The 22,981-nt window shown below is 38.9% G+C and overlaps 1 long non-coding RNA gene across 1 annotated transcript; it reads left to right on the top strand.

The window, feature by feature from the left end:
- Positions 1 to 14,095: 14,095 nt before the first annotated feature.
- Positions 14,096 to 21,237, top strand: LOC102377234. Its single transcript, XR_322999.1, has 3 exons — positions 14,096 to 14,164; positions 14,732 to 14,860; positions 21,162 to 21,237. It is a non-coding gene; the product is annotated as an uncharacterized LOC102377234 (long non-coding RNA).
- Positions 21,238 to 22,981: the final 1,744 nt, after the last annotated feature.

Here is a 22,981-nt window from a genome sequence, read left to right on the forward strand (position 1 = left end):
TACAGCTGGCAGTAAGGTATAAATATGAATAGTCAACTTGGAATGAATAAAGGGTTGAAGGAATTTACCTTTCCTTTTCCTTTTGTACTAAATCCCAATTCTGCTTTCTCACCCATTGTAGGTTTTTGAAGAGGTACTATGCATTTTCCCTTTCTTTCTCATGTGTGCAGCTTGTTTTCATACAGCTCTCTCATTCCTATCAAGCTTTTTACATTTCTTTCTTATTATGTTCAATAGTTTTCCATTTTAAAATACTTTTTTGCAGGGAAGGTGCATTTCTTGTAGGAAACGCAATGAAACAAGTTTAATTCCTTGACCCCAAATTGTTGGAATTTCTCTCCCTTCCCCGTCCTCCCCCCTGACTCGATGGGTCTTTCACCATGGGTTATTGTGAATAATTTGTGATTTTAATGAGTTGTGATTAGAGAAGAAACCCCTCTGCATGTAATAAATACTACACAATAAATTAGAAAATGTATATGAGTTCTTTATACCCACTTAAAGAGAGAGAAAAACATCAATGTAAATTCTTGTTATGACAAATGTAAGAGATAATCTTTTAAAGTGCATTTAATTTACTGTAATAGTAAGAGCCACTTTATCGATGCCTAAGAGTACAGGAAAAAAATGAATACAGGATAATTCAAAGCAAATAAATAGCATGATTAAATTCAGCATGGCACTTACTTACAGACACAATCATGCTATCCTTACTACCTATGAGTTAAAAGAATAATAATAATGGAAATAACCATTTTTTATTTAAGAATAGAAGAATCCTATGTAGACATGAATAACTAATGGGAGTTGTTAAAGGCTGCTAACCTGCCTTTTTGAGCCTTGATACTGAATAAGGCAATTCCTGACTCAAAGGAAGAAGAAATTCAGTTGATTGAAAAGTTTAAACAAAGTAATTATTCTATCAGCTGCAATAAGGGAACTAAGTACCACAAAATATCAAACACCTGCACATTTCCAAGAAGTTCTCTTGAAAACCAGAAGCAGCTGGGTGGAGGAGAGGCCATTTTATCAGTAACCAATAGGTTTCTGTGCTCCACTGACCTTGAAGTCAATACCAGTGCCAAGGGCTCACTGTCTGCTGTTTCTTCTTGCATTATTGGTTTGAGAACCATAAAAATGTCAGAGATTTACTATAAATCACAATTCAGTTGGGTTTTGTTGTCTTGGGTCATTTTTTTACTTTAGCAGAGGCTGGCCATATTCATTTGCAATTTCTAGGCAAAATGTTCTGCAGTTAGCAGATTGTGCTTCATTATCTATCCATAGAGTTTAAATATTTTCCTTTAAAATAAGGGTCGTCACATTTTCACGCATCTGCAGATTGCTGCTAATTCCTGGTGGATAGAAATTGAAGTCATGAGCACGCTCTACCACATCAGGACACAGGATAAAAACCGAGAGAGATGGGGGTATTTTCTCACTGCTTTGTTACTGCTCCTTTTTAATTGCTTGCCATCAGTCATTTGGATGAGAGGGAGAGATTTGATCATTAGCCTTTTCCAACCAAAGTTGTTCACTGTATTAGATTTGTTGGGTTTCAATGGCTTACTGTATTTCCATGCACTGGCACTATTAAAAAGATTTCCATTTAGGTCATTTTCATTTCAAGTCTGATCCTCTTCTCCATCTATTCAGAAAACTCAAATAGACACAAATGTGGATCAGAACAGGCACTAGAAAAAATCCTTTGAACTCAGTTTCCTGGCAAGTTAGTTTGTCTCTTATGTCGTGACTCCAGGAGCCACTGGAAAGCAAGGGAACTTAACTGCAAAAATATTCTTTTATCAGCTCCTTGCTTGGAGCCATGGTGAACAGGTTTCCAGTTTTGCAGATGCTAGCATTGAAACACAAAGGGCAATCTAACCTTAGGTTATTTTCTTTAATCTTAGAGAAACCAGCCACGCGTTAACATGCCTATCTATATTGTAGCATACAATTTTTTTTCCTAATCAGGTTTGTGTATCTTTCTTGATTGATTTTTCTTTTCCTAAACCCTTAATAATTTTTCATGATGGCTCCTACAACTTGCCCCGGCTCTTTCTTCCAACCTCTGCACAGATTCATGTACACAATATGATAGTTAATGCCTGTGATTGCTGAGGAAGTGTTTGCTTGTTTTCTCTCCCTTGCTGGCAGAAATCTAGCTTCTGAAGATCAAAGATTGTTTGCTTAACATTTTTGATAGAAATGTTGCAAGTTTTTGATAGGTGTGTATTTTTGTAATGATGCTTTTCAGGCGATTTTTTTTCTTTCTCTGTAGCTTTTAGATAAGGAGTTTACTGAAGTCAATAGACTGTCAGATATTTGGGGCTGATCCCTGGTCTACAAGATCATGTTATTCTAGGATGAAATACCCTCTATTCATTTTGCAGGCTAATCTCTCCTTGCTTTCATACAGAAGCATACAGAACTGTAGAACTGTGCCATAAGGGTCATGTTCTGATGCAGTTCATGCCAGAGCCAGTTTCTCCTGGGTGCAGCATCTTCACGTGCACCCAGGACCGCAGCAGTTTGAGATGGGGCAGAGCAGCTCAGGGCTGGCACTAGGCCTGGGGGGTTAGCCCCAGACTCTGGGTGGCAGCGTCAGGCAGCGGAGGGGATGGCTGGGGCACAAGGGTGCTAAAGTGCGGAGCTAAGCAGCAGACAGTTAGTTTAATTTGCTGTGCCATAATACTGGCTCACTTGTATACGATGACGTTTTATTGCGGAGCTAGTCAATGAGCTCCACAGTAGAGCGCACGTGTAGATGCACCCACGGGGTATCACTGAAATGGAGATCTCATCAGCACATTTAAGGACACTGCCTCACTGAACCTGGCAAAGTGGAATGAAAGTTAAAGAAATAGTTTGTTCATCCTTTCATAATTGTGTCCTTGATCAAATCTTGGTCAAATAAAAAAACTTGAGTTCTTTCTTTCATATGAACAATATAGAGAGCAAGAAGACTGAGAGGACCAAAGCTCTGGGTGGTACAGGATAGGAATGGGCTAAAGACTCCTTCCTAGTCAGGGTACAAATGTTTATATCCTTACTATCCCGAGAAACAACTCTATAATGATATGTTAGTAAGTGTATAGCATCCCGTCTCAGTCGTGTAGATGACAGTAAGATATCTCAAGGGATGTGTTCTATATAATTGAAGCCTTTTCCATGCTTTTCTTTCTGTTATCTTTAGATATGATCATGTAATCGACTGCTCAAAAAATCTAGGTGTAAGTGTTCTGGTGAAATGAGACCTCACCTTTGCTAAGAAATAACAAAATAACAGTGTTTAATCTGGAGTGCAAAGCAGTTTAGAGAACCAGCAAATATTAGCTTGAAAAAATAGTTTTAAAATACCTATCACAAGATTAAAAACACTGAAATAGTTATATACCAAAGAGGTGCTATGATAAAGCTCCTAGTAAAAAAAATTACAATTATGCAACTCTGATTATTGGCAATACTTTCTCTTCTTATGCAGGAAGAAAAAAGTATTAGCTCATGAACATTTTTATACAGTACTTTGATGACTAAATCTGCACAAATAACTGATATTTAGGTTCACCAGCAATTCTGAAATATTAATAAAGTTTCAGCTCAAATGCAACACTGATTAGATTTTAGGCAGACACAAGGTTCGTTGGGTAGATGTGATATCTTTTATTAGACCAAATAAATAGTTGGAAAAATTGTTCTTTGCAAGCTTTTGGGCACAAACATGCTTCTTCAGGTTTTTAGTTTTTAAGATTTTAGTTTTAAATTGTAAGAGCCTTTGATTTTAAGCGGTTTTTAACTTTTAAAAATAAGATTGGAGAAAATGGCCAAAACAAAATTATTTTTGAATTAGTTTTCTTTTCTTTTTTCAGTGCAAATAGTTCTAACAAAATTCAGATGACTTGATTAAATGTTTTGATGCTACTGAATCTGTCTTTCTCTCACAAAAATGGTTATGGATGAATCATTTGGCCTGTCTCTAGTGATGAAACTCTTCTTACAAGGATCAATGGAGATTGAGACCAGGACTTTTTAGTTAAAAAATACTAAGAGAAGTTCATTTTATCAGTCAGTAAACTGATATATAAACCTCTTTAGGTCAATCAACCACTAGAAAGGAACGAACTTGCTCTGTGTGATTTATGCACCATCACAGTGGAGTGGCGTTCAGATAATTAACCAAACACATAAATCTATGCATAGAGTTTGGAAAGCCACCAGAAATGACCAGGTAGGGCTTCCTTCTCCTTCCCAGTCAGTGTGGGGAAGTCCTCAGCCATCATATAACGTGCTCATACTCCCTCTACACCCCACAGTCTTAGATGGGGGCTGTGTTGAATTGGTGTTAGTGAGCTTTGGTTCATAACCAAGCATGGACTTAGAGAATTGTAACTAGCTCTGTTGTGACCACACCTCATCATTTCAAATGCTTCCAGCAGGCAGTGAGTGCAGCTGAGTATCTATCTAATCTGTCATCATCTGAAATGTAGGTGTATATATTTAAAAAATATTATATATATACATAACATGTATTACATGCTATATGCATATGAAATACATTTGGATTATGCACTGTATCATGTAGGCACAATATCTCATAAAAATAAAAGTGAACAGGTTATATGGGATAAATACTGTACTGCTTATGGCAATATGAATATTAACCTCAATCTATACATAGAATCTGAAAAATCTGTTTTAAAACAAGGAAGGAAACTTAATAGCAAATTAGGAGTTGTACGTCTTCAAAAGTTCTTATGTCAAGGAAGCAAAATACCATTCCAATACTTAGATTTAATATGTACTTCACACAAAAATAAATCATGTAATATTTTCATGGCAGGCATAGAATTTTATGATTTTTATGATGATCATGGAATTGGGCTTCATATTTTATAGACAGTATTAATAACATAAAGAAAATGCACCAGAAAAAAAAGATCTTTAGGAAACAGTAGTGATGGTGAAGTTAAAAAGGAACTCAGATTTTAGTATAGTGAACTTTTTCTGGTAGATTTTTCCTTTCTGTTTGGATTTGTTACTAGCATATTCATAAGCTGGACTTACTGGCTATTGATGTGTAAAGTACAGCGTGCCTGATTTCCAATCATGATGGTAAGAATGGAGAATTAGTTGATTTCCTGAGAAGTTTAAATAATGTAACTATAATTTTGTCTCTATTTAGGTTTACATTGTGTTGAACAGGGTTGGATGTTCTGTTCGGTTTACCATCAAAGCCTCCTGGCTCAGGTCTCATTAAGGCCAGAGTAAGTGTATTATGTGTACATCACTGTCCAGGCTTTGTACTAATTATCAGTAAAATATATCAACGTGACTTTATCTCACAGTCACATAGGTAGTGTGATGGGCATGTATACAGCATGTATAGATGAAACAGGGGCCCTAAATTGAAGCAGTGGGTTTTTAGAACACCACTTCAATTTAGGGCCGATTAAACCCCCGTGTCGTGCACACACCGCACTAACTTACTTGCTTCTCTGGCAGCAGGGAGAGGAGAGCGAGCTGCCAGTGGGCAGAGTGGTCCCTGGGCTGCGGTGGGGCTGGTGCTTCCCTCTGCAGCAGTGGTGCCCCCCCCTCAGGCGACACCTGCCCGCAGACACCTGGCTTGGGCAGTCCCGGGGGGCACTGCCGTTACAGAGGGAAGCACTGGGCCCCTGCACAGTTAGTTTTCTGCGCCCAAGTCATTTAAGGTGCATTACACTGCCAAATTTCCTACAGTGGCTGGAATTAATGCACAATACTCCACCAAGGCATGCAAACACTGACATTATTAAAGTGGTGCAAAAGTATTTAGCCCCCTTTAAAGTGTTGAGCACACACGCCCCTCGTTTAGTCTACACACGGCCATTATTGCTAATATTGCCTAGAGCCTGCACCCTGCCTGTTGTATTTCCCTCAGAAGTGGGTGTTTCTTGGGATAAAGGGATAAAGTAGGTGAGTTTAATCCTGCATGCTCAGGTATGCATTTTTCTTGTAAAAGTCTTCGTTGCTTGTGGATTCTGAGGAAATCTTGGGATAGAAAGAGCAGCCATCTCACTGCCTTGCCCACCCACCCACCCATGTTCCACTTCATCATCATCATCAAGAGCTTCTGGGCTGGCTTTGTGCCAGCAAATTGCACTTATATCAAGAGGAAGCAACAAAGTTGTCTTTTTAATTTTTTTTAGCCTTTTTTTTTTTTTTTTTACTGAGTGTTCAGTGAGCTGCAATCTATGGCTACCCCTATCCTCCTGTGACTAATAAAAGACTGTCAAAGGAGCATCATACCCTGTCCATACACATAGTAACACCTTAAGTAACCTGTTTGTAGTCTTGACCCAATTAGTGCAAGAAGGCTGAAACCATTAGAGGCAGAATTTCTTTTCCAGTGATTGTGAGGTTCAGTACCGACACATAGGTCTAGCATACTAGGAGTGATCCCTAAATAATTTGTATTGCATTAACATATGTATTTATCTTGATGCCCCCAAAGACCCATTACAGTCAGGATTAGCCAGTGCACATTTTTAAAGTTCCCTAAGTGCATATTTGTCTGATTGAGCTAATAACATGCTCTAGCAGTGTGTCCGTCACACTTACATTGAGCTTAGGTAATTCACTGGGTTTTTCATGGTCCAAGCTGAGGTGAGTTAAGGACAGAAAGCAGGTTCTGCATTTAAGCTTTGCTTTTGAATTTTCTTGCTTTTGTGATTTTTATATCAGATGCTTCACACCAGATTTCTTGCTTTCTCCCAGTTTAATAATATCTGATAGAAATAGTTCTATACAACAGACTTCTTCTAGCAATTGTCATTACTAGCAAACTTAGTTAAGAAAAATAATTGACTTACAACAGGTTTGATAACTTACAAAGTTTAATGCTTCCAGGAAATGACTCATTTCCCATGTGCATCTTACAAACTGTGTTCTGAATGCTGAACTCACCACAACCTAGTGATTAAGTGACTCTTTTTTATATTCCCTTTTGATATCAGTAACAATAAAAGCAGCAGAAGCTTCAAAGACTATATAAATAGGGTAATGGCTTTCCAAAGTGGATTGATAATTACTTATAGGCTAGGTACAGGCATTCAAAAAGCCTGAGGGGGAACTGATCTAACTTGTGTGGTTTTCTATACACACATTTGCCCTTTGGTGGGAGGGGACAAATCTTAGACCAGGTTCTGCCATTTTTAAACCACTCTTTATGTGGCGAACTTCTGTTCTGTTATGGGTATGGGCTGGCTTCCAATCACTTATGCCAGTAAACGTGTAATGTCTGTACCTGGCCATAGTATTAAATATCCCTAGAAGTATTTTAGTGGAAAGATGTGGAAGAAAGAATAGATTCATTATAAATGAATCCATATATTTCTCCCCCCGCCCCGTATACAGAGTCTCATTCATTTAAATACCTACACCCAGATCATTTAAGAACCTTCTTTTTTTATTGTTTGATGGTGTTTTTTTTTAATTTTAGCTAATGTAGCAGACAGTTGTGTGTAGAGTTAAAGACCATAATGCCATTAAAGTGTTCTATTTATCCCCTTGTACTTTCCATTAATCCCCCAATAAAATATACAGGCTGGTCAAAAACAAAGCAAAACAACAACATTCAAGGATCTTTGTAAGAAGTATATCACTTTTTGGTGGAAAACTTCGAATCTTTAAAATGTGATGTTGCTGGTTGAAAAATACCAGGATTTTAATGGTAAAATTGGAAGTCTCTATGTGCCTTTTACAGCTAATTGCAAAGATGATCCTTTTCTTTAATGGCAAATGAATTTCAAAATAAAAGGTTGTGGAAATGAGAAATTGGACTTTATTTCCTCACTTCTGTCTCTAGAAATGTATCAGGATGACAAAGTCAGTTCCCCTATTACATGATGGGTCATGGTGTACAGTCCTACCCTAGTGACTACCATTTCACTGTTTCTATGAAACAGGTGCCTGCTTCTATTTTAGCAAGCACAAGTTTATGCCTTTCACTTTTTCACTAACAGTGTATAAGGAGGTATATGTGAATAGTTACTGCACAAATCAGATATTTTGGGTATCTACTGCATGAGATATTAAAAAGGTGGAATTTTTACAGGTGTGAGACCTCATCTGTACAATGAGAGATCAAGTTGCAGCCCACTTGAAATTCAAACCTTCTGAATGATGCAGTCACAACCCCCAAATTATTTTTTTTAAACTGAGTTGTGTGTAATTTGATACTGATTGTTACACTGAATGTCTATACAGCAGGAATAAAAATGTGTCTATATCTTTCTCTCAGCTAGCTCTGAGCTAAATTTCTTTGAACTTTGACCTAAGCCATTATGTGCTGTTAACAAAATGCCATGGCCAAGTATAAATACAAAATTAGGTGTTTATGAAGCTGTACAGTAGCTGCATTTTATGATGGCAGAAAATGCGTTTTATGTGTTTCAGAGTGAACAAGTATGTGTTCTGAGTAATCAGGTGGTGTTTCTCTTTTTTGATTTAATTTGTTTCCATTCAGATCTGTGATCACAATTTTTGGCCAAAAGAGGTAATGGGCATCAGGGAACCTGAACTATTCCATATATAGATCCAATAAAATTCAGGGCCAACATAACATGTGCTTCCTTATACTGCCCTTTCCCACCTTCAGCTCGGACTTAGAGAGTTTATTTTGTTTATCCCTTTTAGGGCCAAAGGCTGAAAAAGTTCACCACCCAGCAGCTTCCACTGAGGCCAGGCTTTAAAAAAAGAAAAAACTTTCTGGTTTCTATCTCTTTATCTTTTTCTTAAATCTAAAACAATTCTGTTGGTATTTTATATAGTTCAATTAGCCAAATGCACCAAAACCCATTTAAATTAATTGGCCTAGAATGTTTTGGATTGCTAAAAACCCACATAGGAGGAATGTGTTTTTTTAAATTAAAAATCCCCCAGAAAATATTTACCTAGCCCTTATTGTAGGGCTAAAAATCCTTGGAACAAATCAGCTAGAATTACACCTTCTCTGTGAAATAGCAGCAATTAGGATAGACACCCTCCTCTAACTCTGAGCCAGGCAGCCTGGGTGACAAATATGTCAAATTAATACATCACCAGGTATGAAAGCGCAGTTAGAATTTGACTGAGGTACTTCCAGCCTGAGAAAGGGAACGATTTATCAATGCAAACTTAATAACATCTATTTGAATCTAACTAAAAATCAATATTTCATTACCAAATTGTTAGTGAGAATGAAGAAAAATTGCGGAAGTCGGGCAGTTTGGTGGAAGAGAAGCATCAGGAGTTCAATGTGAAGACGGAATGATTCATGAGGCCAACGCGGTGGAAGGGTGAAGGAGGACGAATGCAGAAAACTTGGAGGGCCCTCTCTCTTGTGACCTTGGCAGTGAGAGGAAAAAAAAAATACAAGAAAATGAAAGTGACTGTCAACTCCCAACAGGGATGGATCACACCATAAATCAAGCATAGCCCTGAGAGAGAATAGGGGCTTAGGGTGGGGGGTTAGCATTGAGAGGGAAACTCTTGGTTAATTTAACTCTTTGAACCTTGGATGCCTTTTATTTGTACTTTAGAGGAGTTCATAAAACATATGTGAATCTCTTCCCTTTGAAACAGTTTACATAAAAATATGTCAGCAGGAGATAAATGGTGCAACATTGCTTTCCATTGGCTAAGATTTAAAGTACAGTACCAATAAGCATTTCCTTCAGTCTCGGAAAAGAGACAAACGAGAGACTGAGGCTTCCCTGACACATAACTAAATCAGTTTGTTGGGAGACCTAATCCAGAAGAGGCTTTTTTGATGATTTTCAGGGGAAAAAAAAATAGATTTAAGGACATTAGTATTTCTATTACTGAAATAATGTATTGATCTAAAAAGAAAGCCATAACCACTTATTTAACCTAAACTACAAATGAACTGATAAGGGTGGGGTGTGTGTGGGGGTGGGGGTTGTTTGTCTGTTGGGGGGGAGTTAAAGCCTTTAATGCTTTTTTTTGTTTTAGTTTAGTTTAATTTTAAATCTATTCTTTGACCACATCTTCCACTGTAAGGAATTTGTTGACTAACATGGAGGAATTCATAACTCTCCTTTAATAAGAGATGAAGGCGAATTGGAATCACACCTTCTATTACATATCCACAGTAAATTAAAACTTAGTATCCTGAGTACTTCATTTGTTGAACTGTAACGTGTAGCACCTAGTATTTTTCCCGTAGACATCTTTTATTGTCCCTCCCTCACTCCTAATTGAGCCCTTTTTTTCCTCCTCCTTCTCACCTGTCAGTAGGAAGAATTTGTTTTACTTTGTGGGCCAAATTAGTGCATATCCATTTTGGTGTCCTGGCCTGAAAAGCAATCACCTTTCATTTTCAGCTGGGATGCCTGAAAATGGCATGTCTATTCCATGGGACTTTAAATTTGAACAGATGTCTTAATAGATATGCAATGGTCTAATCTAGCTTGGGGAAAGCACACCTTCTATATCAGCGTGTCTATAAAAGGCTCACTCAAGTACAGTTCTGGTACAGATTGCTGGCAGCATGGACCAAGATCCTTTACATTAAACCTTTGGGTTCCCCCCCGCCCCCGCCTCAGATGCTAAAGGATAAAGACCACATTTTGTTCTATATAAATACTAAGGAAAATATCTTTGAAGTACATTACTCAAGCTCTTTCAAGCAAGTACTTATTATGGTGCTAGTGGATGTGTTCAGCCTAAGTTTTGTGGAAATTATTTTCAAAAAGCCTGCAAATTGGGGTTGTATTTTCAAAAGAACAGGAGCCACTGGACCACGGCTATCAGTGTCATAGTGGAAGGTCCCAGGTTCTGAACTCTCTTGAAAATCTGGCTGTGTTTGCTTTGACAAAAAAAGCGGAGACATAAGCAATCCACAAGGGTCCCCTCAAAGCAGCTGTATAGCTGTGGGTGTGCTGAACAGCAGTGCTACCATGAGAAATACTTCCAAGAATGCTGTCATGTTCACCAATCAGCAGTTTTCCGTAGCAGTATCTCCCTCAGTAATCTTATCTTTTATTAGTGGAGGAATTGCTTGTTTGCTTGGCAGAGATGAACCTGGAGATGAAAGTTGGTATTTTATTAACATGTTGGAGGCAAATATGTGGCACCAGAGTGGTTCAGAAAATGGAGAAAATACCACTAACAAACAATCTTTTGCACGCTCTGGAGTTTGCTAGTGTTCCTCCTATTATTTGTTTCCAAATGTATGACTCATCTCAAGCCTTGCATGAAAATTTGCAGGCCTAATCAAGGTCAGAAGATCACTAAAAAAAATGGGAACAGGAAGAGGCCATCAGGACCCATATTTTTGTTCCTTCCCCCCACCCCCCTCCTGCCTTAATGCTGGAACCTGGCTCTAATTGCCCTTTATTTTTTATTGCTTTCACTATGTTTCACATGTAATGTTTATATTAATGGGGGGGAAAAGTGAAGAAACCCCAGGAAATGGAGTGCAATTGGAGTATGTGAGATGTGGCTTTTGTCTCCTTTATCACCATTTTCTTGCAGTACTTCCAGCACAGATATTAATTTATTGTTGAGAGTGCTGCAGAACTGTGGTCCCTTGTATTTTATGGAAGGTTTGATCTAAATTCCAGATGGTCACCATGTGATCAGCCCAGCCACGGGCAAATAGGATATTTCTTTGTGTCTAAATCTGATTTCTTTGCCAAATCCATACCTATCTAATCTCTGCCCAAAAGCCTGCATTCCCTCAGTTTTTTTAAAGAAGTGTATAACAACTCTGCACCCTTATTGTACATAGACAATGAGGATGATTGCAAACACTCACCATTTAAATGCTGTTTAAAATGAAGGCTCTTTTTTGCATACAAATAATGGTTATTCAGATCACAAGATGGCTCTCTAAAGTTCAAAGCAGAAACAGAGTTTTTCTCTTAGAAGAATGAAATGCTTGCCGTTTGTATAAGGTGGGGTGTCAGTATATAGATGCCATTCTGCTTTAAGAAGTAAATGCTTTGATTTTGTGTGTGAGAAACTGTGAAACATTGCTCTTAAAAAGCTACTGAGCAAAGGCCTTGTAGAATCTCTGTTTCAGCACAAGGTTTTAATGTATAGAGATGGGAGACTGTATATATGGAGAATGCCCTTCCTCCTCCCTCCCCACTCCCCACTCCCCAGGCAAATTTTAGATTATACCAAAATTCTGCATTCTGAAGTGCAACAGTAGGCGCAACAATATGAAAACTTTCTTAATCGTGATATGATTAAAGGATTTTAAAAAGCTGCCTGGTAGTCGCATTTACATTTCCTGATAAATTCCTAATTTTCTTTCAAATCACTTCTTAATAATGTGAACTGTAAAAAATCCTTCCATTTCTGCAATGTGATAAAAAAAAAAACCTGGGGAGTGGGGGGAGGAATTCAGAAGGCTCTATGTTTTATCATTCTGTTCATAAAGTGCTACAGCACCATAACTGCAGCAGAGAAAAGAAACAGATACTGTAGTGTCTGAGGTATTCTGTGCCATAAACTCCCATAATAGAAACAGATGGTAAAAACGCCTTGGAAGTAAAGAAACTACTGTACATGCAGCTCTACCCTAACATATGAAGAGATTCAGACCTGACACATAAAGGAATACATTTGGAGTAATGCCAGCACTACTCTCTAATTCAGTGGTCGGTATTAAAGATGAGGACCCAAAATTTAGAGATTTGAACACTTTGGAACTTCATCATTTTTCATCATTAGTTATTTCTGATGATTCAATGACATGGGGGTGGGGGAACATTTTGTGGGGAACACTCCTACATACTTTGTATGAGCCTCAACTATATTAGAACGTCCTACAGATAGAGTTTGCCCCGTGCTCATTTCCTTCTTGCTGTTAGGTAGTTATCATAATATCTAATGCGAGCTAAACAGAGCTTTGTGGCAACTATCACACCTACAGTGGAACTGGCAAAACTATTTTATTCATCTTTGAAACCTAGCTAAAGAAATGTCACTTAATTCAGCTGGCATTGTTTCACTGGTTTTGCCATGAGTGAAAGGAAATATAATGTGTGCATTGCACTGGAGGGGGAGCTGAAGGTCAGGAGTGAAATATAGCTTTCTGCAGCACTTGGTCTCAGTCTGAATGTTACCTACATTATCATCAGAGCTCACTGTCATCATGGAGAGACCTTGTCACAGGAGGGAGGTCACCTAGAAGCTGGAAGAAAAATTGGGGGAAAAATACTAAGTAAGATAGACTAAAAAGAAGACCAATAGGGTCCCCAACTTCCTTTGTGTGCAGGTGAGGACAGTACATTATCTGCAAAAGATTTTCTTGTCCTCCAAAAGCTCTGAAATTCCAGAGATGTCCTGGCTTTAAGGTGTTGGTCTTCTAACTTTTTATTATTTAGTTATCAGTGTTTTTCCGCTAGTGAATCTGCCTTTGATCCTTGTGCTCCCTGCATAGCTTGGACTTATTAGCTCCAATTGCATTTCAGATGAGTGGCTTTCTGATATTAAAGGCTTTCTTGTGGGGTGGGGGGGGAGAGGGGTTTATCAGATTGCTGCGCTATCTGGCACCTTGAATCCTGCTTTGGAGCTTTGACTGGCTGTGGCACAAAGGTTGGTTACTGCAGATAAGCTGCGTCTTTGTTGTGACTACTTTTTTTTGCCCATGTGATTGCATGTTGTTCCTTGAAAACCCTTGAAATTTTAAGACTTTCAAAACTCAGGGTTATCTTTCCATTTTGTGACTAAAACATCTCTCTAATTATTGAAGGGAATGGATTAAAAAAATAACAGAAAAGTGAAACACTAAACATTATGCAAACAGTAAAGAGCCAATAGGGCAATTACCAACCCATTATTTGCATGGAGAACCTTTCATCTAAGGATCTCAGAGAGCCTGAAGAACATTAACAAATTCATGAGGAATATGTTGCCACAAACAAATATTTCATTGGTCCTTTCAGAAACTAGTCAAATCTTATGAGCCCTTCTGTGGAAGTGTTTATGCAATTTTGTGATGGGGAAGCCTGTGCTTTAAAAGAGTAATTATAGAGATCAGATAAGCACAGCTTTTCTCTGTTGAAAATCAGTTCCAGTTGGTATTATTAATGCCCCTCCATCACCAGCCTACTCAGTTCAGCCAGCAGTCTGTCTTTTGATGTAGCGGCACATTTATACTGGGGAGCTAAAGGTGCTTATATACATGCCGGGGAATGAAGGGGGATTTTAATTAGAGCCATTCCCAGAGAGCCACTCTAATTAAAATGCTGCAGCTTCATGTTTATTGAGCCCCTGTGCATTTAAAAATGATTGTGGGATGCTTTAACTAAAGGTCATTTGACTAGCTTTAGTTCAAGCACCCCAGTGGCCATTTTTAAACCCACAGGGGCTTATACATGTGATGCTGTGGCAATGCTAGGGCGTTCTAATTAGAACACGTTGGAGCAATTGCATAGGCACCCTAACTTCTTGGAGGAGGACATTGTGGACAATGTCATCTCTGCACTGAGATTCACAACAAACCCAAAATGGACTTTTGAACATACATTTATAAAAACCTTACACTTGGCCACATGCAGGAAGAAAGCATGGTTCTTGTTTTACCTCAAGAGTCCAAGACTCATAAGACCCTTTTTCCACTCTATGGCCCCTTTTAATTTCTGACTGAGACCTGCACTGAACCAGGGTGGGTGAGGTTTCAGGTTTTATAATGAAAGTTTTCATCACCTTAGAGTTAAGTTGCTTTTGTACTTTCCAGATATCAGATGTTTGATGGTTCACAAGCATATGGTTAACAGGCAGCTATGCAAACTGTAAGTAGCTGTTCCATTGGACCTACTTTTGGGAGTAATTGAAGGTGATCTCAGCTGAGAGTAAGCAAAGTGAGGTAAATACTTGAAAACCCTTTTGCCAAAATCTTACTTCTCCCTTATATCTATGCTGCAAAATAGCCTTTTCTCCCATCCTGTTTTCTTTTGTGTTTGATTGGCTTTTGTGTGTGTTTGATTTGTTGCATTTTCTAAGTAGAGGAAAGAGAGCGGTATACCATATCAGTGTACTAAAAATAGCAGTAGCAGAAGCATTTTACCTTGTTTCTATATCTATTCTGAAAGATGATAAAAAAAAAAACATGCAGCATTTGCTCTATTTGGATTAACCTACGGTTTCACTGGTGCCACTATTGTACTTCAAGTTCTGGGTGATTCCTACGCTAAGAGTGCAGAAAGTGAAAAGATTTTACAGGTCCCTGTTCATCCCTGCATTAATTCAGAGATCAGGACTGGAGAATATATTTGTGGCATACCCTAACTTAGGTCCAGGTGTCCAGGGCCCCTTTGGGTATAGGTAATGAATTGTTGGGGTGATTAATTGCTCTGCTGCCTGCACCTACCACATGCTCCAGAAGGTATCTATCCTGTTTGGGGTTGGTTGCAGTATTACATGGTGGCTTCTTGTGTCTGAGGTTTGTCACAGGTAGAAAGTAGTGGCTTCTGGCACTGGTTCAATGAAGCCATAACTACAAGTAGTCCTGCTACATGGACAATGTTAAGAACTGTATGGAGAAATACTACCCTCGCTTCATTTTGTATAAAAAGCAGATGAGATTCCTAGATCTTTGGTTTATGCCTAAAATAACAAAAGTTGCTGTTTTACAATAAAAGCAACTACTATAAACCTTTGCTCTGAGTATGATTCATGTATGTGCCTTAATTAGCATGTGGTTACAACATTTGAGTGCATATTGTCTTTTAGAAGGTCTATATAAAAACATCCTATATAAAAACATTTGAAATATGCAGCCAGGTACCTCTATCAACAGCCTCTTGCATAAAGTGTATTCTTTCCTATGGTTTTTGGCATTATGATACTTTAAACTCCTACACTATTGTTTCTGTCTTTTATGAAGAACTTACACAAAAATAAGATTGGAAATATCCCATTTCATTATTTTAGTTCATCAAATAGGTTTTATATGTATATTGATCATTTTAACTGAATTCTGAAGTCTTCATAAACTGAGAAATATAACATTTCATTACACAATCACAGCTAATTATTTTAGAAATACAGTTTAAATGCAAGTTATCTTAAATTTATTGCTTATCTGACTGAGAAGATCTAAGCAAAACCTGAAAATCATAAACCCTTCCAGAACATTATATTTTATGCAGTCCAAAATGTGACACATGGGGTCTTTAATAATTCACTGCTTGTTAACATTAAACAACTGTTAACATGCTCAAATAATTAGTTATGCTTGCTTGACATGTTTGCATCTTTAATAATTGATGCATTTATCTTAATTACTAACAGTATTATGGTCGTAATATGCATCTTTTTTCTATCTTAAAATTTTAACAAAAACTGACTTTTTGCCAAAAATGATTATCCTCTAAGTTTTAATTACTCGTTGTAATTAAATTGCAAGCTGCAGTATTTTATTAAAAATATCTTTCACAAAAATATTTAATGGAAAAGAGGTGATTTGTTGTTTATGCATCACAGTTAGTAAATATTTCATAAGTTTCATATTACCCTTTCATAGTGAATATAAAAAACATAACATTCTTAATACAAGAGTCAATTTAAAAGCTGCTATAGCAGTCCTCAATTCTTCCCCCAAAGGTTTGCAGAAGTCAATGAGTAAAGTAAGATAAAACAAAACAACAAAAAATCATAGTGATTGCATGATGGAAACGCACAATAACTGGAACCCAAGTTCTAGTAATTAGCAGCGACCATGGCTGAGAGTGCAGTGGAGCCTTGAAAGGAGTTTATTTGACCTGAAATGAAGATGAATATTAAAAACTATTTCATTTTTCAATATTCTTTCCAGTCAACATCACTCTTGCATGCTGCTAATGACAGCAGTAGTGGTAGAGCTTTGCCTGTAATCAATTATGTATTTATTAAAATCCTGGTAGAGACAGGGTAAGACTTAATTGAAGAATGTCAGACAGTTTCAGGGAGGCTGTGTTTTTGAGATATGTCTTTCACATTGTTAAGATGGGCTATTTTGATGAGAATTACTTCCCTTAGTTCTTCTTCTTATGAAGACTATGCTGATAGCTGCCCTTCATTTTCTTTTGTAAAGTGCCTCACTGTTTCATCCCACCACTTTCTAAATGGCTAAATATATGAAGCACCAAAACGGGAATGGGTGAAAAATGGTATAGTTGCAAGGCCTGTGAATGTGAAAATAGGGGCAGATATGAGTGCCAAATGTAAATCATCATTGGGTTCAGGGTTAGTCACTGAATCTGCCAACCCCAGAAGTTTTCATTGTGCTTAATTAGTTTGGAGACAGAGCTCTACAGAAGAGCAGCTTGAGATCTGCTGGAGAAGAATACAACACTGGGTTGTAATGTTCCTGGGAGTCCTGGGCGGTGTATGTTGCCTGCTTTCTCAAACATGTTTATTGAAGACAGCCAAGTAGCTCCTTCATGATTCTTGAATATTGTAACATATAAACAAAAAGACAAACCCCCCCTATTTTGACCAAGAATGACTGTGCTACCCAATTCCTCCGATTGCTACTCAGTCACTACAGCCCTAGAATCTGGGGCATATATAGCTTAAGGTGAAGAATTGAACAGGCTGAGAGGAGTGAGTAGATTAAGAGTAATATATTGCTTCCAGAAGCAAAATTTTTGTGGGTCATAACTTTTATTGGACCAGCTACATATTTCCTGGATTATCATGGGTACATCACTCCAGTATTTCTTGCAGTATATTCCTAAGAACACCCAGCAATTGCTTAAAAACATGGAGGAAAACACATGGGAAATAACAGACTTGTTATATATCTGTGATTAGGGTCTCCTCATTGGTTATTTTTAGACATGTTTAAACAGCTGAAAACTCTTACCTAAAAGACCATGAAAAAGAAACATCCCATTCTGCCTCTCTCTCTATTACCTTAATGTCCTCCCAATTCATTTCAATGAGTGTGTGGGGATATTAGATCTGAGAAGTAGTTATTTAAGTATCTGTGCACCTCTGAATGCTTGAGTTGCTGCTTATTTCTAGTGCTGTACTAGTCAGGTTTACTTATCTCTCTTGGAGATAGGTCAAATTGTACAGCTGAGACATGGATCCAAAACTACTTTGAAGTTTAAGAGTGCTTAGATTCAGAGATTTGATTCAATCTTTTGTCTACTTTTTATGTATATCTTTCCATGAAAAGTATACTAGCCACATGCCTGGTCATCCTAACCCCTGCAGATGCACCTTACCTGCCCTCTGATACTTTTAGAAGCTTTTCATGCTTGCAGAGCCTTCATGTCTCCAGTCTCCAGAAAAGCTCTTTCTGTTATGGTTCTAGAGTTAATAAAAATGTACACATTGCCAGCCTATAAATCAATCTTTTCTAATATATAGGTGTGCCTTCAGATTTCAGAAAAGTGCAATTAAAAAAAAGGTCTTGTCTAGACAGGTTTGGGCCCTAGCTAGGATGGTTGTGAAAGTGAACACTAAAGAGGAGTCCCAGCACAGTAGTGCTTAGCTGCAGGATGTTCATATTTTTCTCAACTGTACTAGTATGAGGTGTAGAATTCAGTCCACTTTGGAAGCAAGGGATGGAGTGTGTGGCGGGCCAGTAGGGGGTGCTCCTGCACTGAGCCACCCACCTCACTGTGTCCAACCACCTTTAAGGCTCCGAGTGCCTCCCTGGGGGCACCTCATATCTAGGCGACCCCCTTCCTGGAGCACACCCGCTAGCCTGGGGGTAATGTGACCACCACCCAGGGTCTGGACTGATCCTGGCTCTGTGCCCCCTGGGAAATGCAGGCCTAGTAGACCTTGGGGGTACTTGACCCACTTCAAGAACTTGGAGTGCTTCCCTTAGTCTGAAGCACAAATAGTGGTCTCCCTTAGTCAGCCAAACCAAGGGGACCCCAAGGCATAATCTAGCCCCTCTTGCAATAAGTCTTCCATGCTAGGTACAAAGGAGAATTTTATTGGTTACAAGGAGTAGGTTTGGAATAGGGTACAGGGTAGAGTAAGATCAAAGAAATCACATAGAGCAAACAGGGTGGCTGGAGTAGCCTTTGATCATGTATCTGAGTTACTGCAAGCTATATATCTAGTTAGATCTCATGTAGCTTACTCACGAGTATCATCCAGAGGCAGGTAGAGATTCCCTCTGGAGGCAGGCAGTTCATTAATCATGAGTTTCAAGAGAGAGCAAGTTTCAGATGATCCAGCTTCTCTCTAAGTTTTCATCATGGCTACTGCTCCTCCTCCTGGGCAGTACTTAACTTATATAGACCTTATGACCTCATTTACCTGGTCCAATGGAGGCCAGCACTTGGCTGCCAGCCAACCAATTTGAAATGCATCACTGGTTGCCAGGTAGACTGGCATTGCTTAGAGCAATAGGGAGCCTGTGGCAGTGAGAAGCCCCCACAGGCACCAGGGGGCTGGGGGTAACCCCAAGTGCCCCTGCAGTAAACAAACAGGCCCCCACATCCTGGGAGACTTACCTTTGGGAGTGGGACCTAGGACAGTGCTGGAGCCATGGCCACAGCTGCAGCCGTGCAAGCTGACATTTCGCCAGCTCTTCAAATGGCTGATCCATGAGTGGGGTGGCACCCAGCTGATTGCAGCAGCTGATGCCACCACTGTGGGAAATTTAAAAGCCCCACCAGAAACTGGCAGGAGCAGAAGGTGGGGAGGAAGAGTGAGCCAGCAAGAAGCACGCAGGTCAGGCAGCCCCAGCGGCTCCAAAGGCTGGTGAGGGCAGCAGAGCAGACACTGCCCCATTACTGAGGCAGAAGGGGCATGTCAGGCATTAGGCTGGGGACAGACCATCCCCAGTCCAGCAACCTTAGAATTTATTGTGAGCATCCCTCTCCCAAGGAGGGGGAGGAAGGATGCTGAGAAACCCAGGAGTGCAGTCCTTTAGGATCAGGGACTGCGGCTCTAGTAATGATAACATCTAGGTGACCAACCGGTTGCCTGAAGCAGATGCCAGACCTCCTCCATAATAATCACAGAGATCAGTGGAGCAACCGGCAGAACATCTGAACAGTTGGCAAGTGGACAGGGTGTAGGGAAGGCGGAGCCCCGAAGAACACCATGGCACAAATGTGAGTACCTCCATCACCAGGTCACCCGAGAAGAGGAACACCACTGAACCCCTCCTTTCATCCAGTAACAACAAGTTGTGGCAGGTGAGTTGAGGGGTGCTCTGGTTAAGTGGGGGGGCGGTACGGTATGCTACTCACAGTGTCCACCAGAGATTCCACAGAGCCTAAGCCCCCTACTTAGGTATATGATGCCAGTCACGTAGGCAGAGGGAGCAAGCTTCCGCCTTTCTCAGGAATGTATCCAACTCAGGTTACAACTAAGGGTTAGCTAAAGAGATGGGATGTCTGCCCTCTGCAGAGACCATGTTAACTAACCTGGTGCATAGCAGAGTTTTTGGGGAGAGACAGAGGTGGCATTCTGCCACAGGTTGCGTTTTGGTTTTTTTTCCATATATTTTTATAGTATGTTAGGGTGAGGAAATTGTCTGGCATTAGACTATAGCTCAGTGAATTTAATGAACAGATTATGGCAAACTAATTTGAAGACAAGATTGAACTTGAAGAAAAGGATAGCATGTAGAAATACAAGCTTGAACTATCTGCTTTGTTTTATCTTATTCTGGGTTTCTACTTTTGTAAGATATTCATTTTATTGGAGTTCTTTTTCAATTTTAGGTCACCATTTTGGAGCTTTTACTTTGCTTATAAGAACATGAGAAAATCAGGTTGAATGCTGCTGTCAGACTGATAGTAATCCTTTCAGAGTGCAGTTCGATACCATCTACTTTTCAGCAACATCCATAATTTGCTCAGAATTTTTAATTTCAAAACATGCAGATTGTTGTTTCTACATTAAAACATTCCAAAGTAGGGTGGCATGAAAGAGTATGGGTATGGAAAGGTCTCTTGATTGTTCTTTAGAATGATAACTTTCATTTAAAATATATATACTGTATCCCATGCACTGAGCAAGGTATGACTCTTTTAGGAAAATATATTGTCATTAAGGACAGTATCACAAGGCAAAAAGAAATGGACACTAGATTCTGGAATTTTCTTGAATGCCAGACTTTACAACCTATATAGCAATTCAAATTTAGCTTGCATACATAACTTACTTCTTTAAAGGAAAGGACTAACACCATTCTTTTTGTCTAGATTTGTGACCACGCACCCAGCAAGTTTCAAGAGCAGAGTCTGAACCTTGAACCTCAATATTGAATTTTGCCACATCAGCTTAAAAGGCTATTCATGTTAGATGTAATAGAAGAATTTGAGTGTTGTTGAACTGATGGTCCAGGAAATATGCAAGAGGTAAGGTGACGGGAAGCAGGGAGGAGTTGTTGATATCTTTTATGGGCTTCTAGATCCAGCACCAGTGTCTGCTGCTGCTTATTCAGCGATGTAGGCCCATCCTTTTTGAATATTCACATTCTGTTGTTATTTTGACATGCTGCCATTTCCCCCCTGAGGAATGCAAGCAAGAAAAGGATAATGGTGGCTTTCTATCTACTGCAAAAAGACCTTAAAGACAAAAAGGTCACAGAGAACCCTTTCTTCTGAAAATGTGTAAGTGTAGGTGAATGGGGCATGAAGGACTGCTAGGGGTTGGGGAAGAGAGAAGGTGTATAAATTAAGATGTGCAGGCCTTTAACAACCCATGCTGAAGCTATAAGAGGGACATAGTGGGGCTTAACTTAAAAAATAGGAAACACTGGCTGGAGCAATATACTTTCCTTCCCATGAACTGTATTATTTGCAAAATATGCAGATGATTTTTACAGTATTTTCAATAGGAACATGTTGGTGTTTATTGCCCAGAATATTTCAACTGTGAAGTAAATTCTCTCTACCTTGCTTAGGATTTCAACATTTGTAAGTCGCTGCTCACTCCTGGAGTATCTTTAATGGCTCATATTAATTCAAGGTGTCCCTTTATGCACTTAAAAAAAACCCTTCCTTTTAATGACATTTCCATTTATTCAGAATTATTATTTAAAATCCTAAATTAGCATTCTGCACTTGGATTCTGACAGAGCCATTACATTTTATACTGAAAGGGTTTAGTTAATTTAAAATTATTAAACCCCATTGGCTGCATGATGGGAGCATCTTTAAGCAAATTTCTATATTTCAGGTGTATGCTAACAGTATGCAAGTGCAAACTGGATTAGGATCCATTTGCCTTTGTTGCTTACATTCTTATATATGGCAAAGTTGTTATTCTAGGTTTCACCTGCTGTCCTGAAGTAGCTGAAACTAAATAACAGATGAACATGCTAGCAGCAATATAAATAACAACCTGTCCTCTGTCTGTCCCAAGGTGCACAGATGATGTTGCTTTTCAAACTAAAGCCAGTGAAACTGACATAAGTAATTACGAGTATTCTTCTGCTTTTTTTTTAGATCAAGCTGCAATAAAAGAAAGAATATGAAAACTTATGTCGCAAATTGTGTGCTGTCAACTATTTCCGTTTATTCTGAATATAAAAAAAAATGCAACTAAGCCATTCAGAAGAATTATTTCACTTTGGTCTGTATTTGCTTCTTTCATATGTTTTCTTTCACAGGTTTTGGATAAGGCCCCGATTTCAATTCCTGCTTGCCTAAATCATCCAGTGACATTTGCGCCATTGAGTTTTAAATGGTTTTAAATAATATTTATCCTACAGAATAACTGATATCTTCCTTGGTAGTCCCAGGAAGTAGATTTCATCTACTTCACATAGATTAAATCCAATGTTATATCTTTAAGAACCAGAGAGCTAAAAAGACTCTGAAATTACAACGTGCCTGAGATCTTGTGACCCCAGGAACAAGAGGGAAATGGAAAATGTTATAACAAACAGCGTGGTTAAAATGTAGTGTAACTAGTAAAGTAACTTTTGTCTTAGAACTGTGAAATCACGCTTGTAGTGTGGTGTGGATATCTAACAATCAGCAGCATCTAGAGCAGTTTAGTTGCTGTGACTTCAGGT

The sequence above is a fragment of the Alligator sinensis genome, unplaced genomic scaffold (genome assembly GCF_000455745.1).
Source record: "Alligator sinensis unplaced genomic scaffold, ASM45574v1 scaffold170_1, whole genome shotgun sequence".
Taxonomy (NCBI): Eukaryota; Metazoa; Chordata; order Crocodylia; family Alligatoridae; genus Alligator; species Alligator sinensis.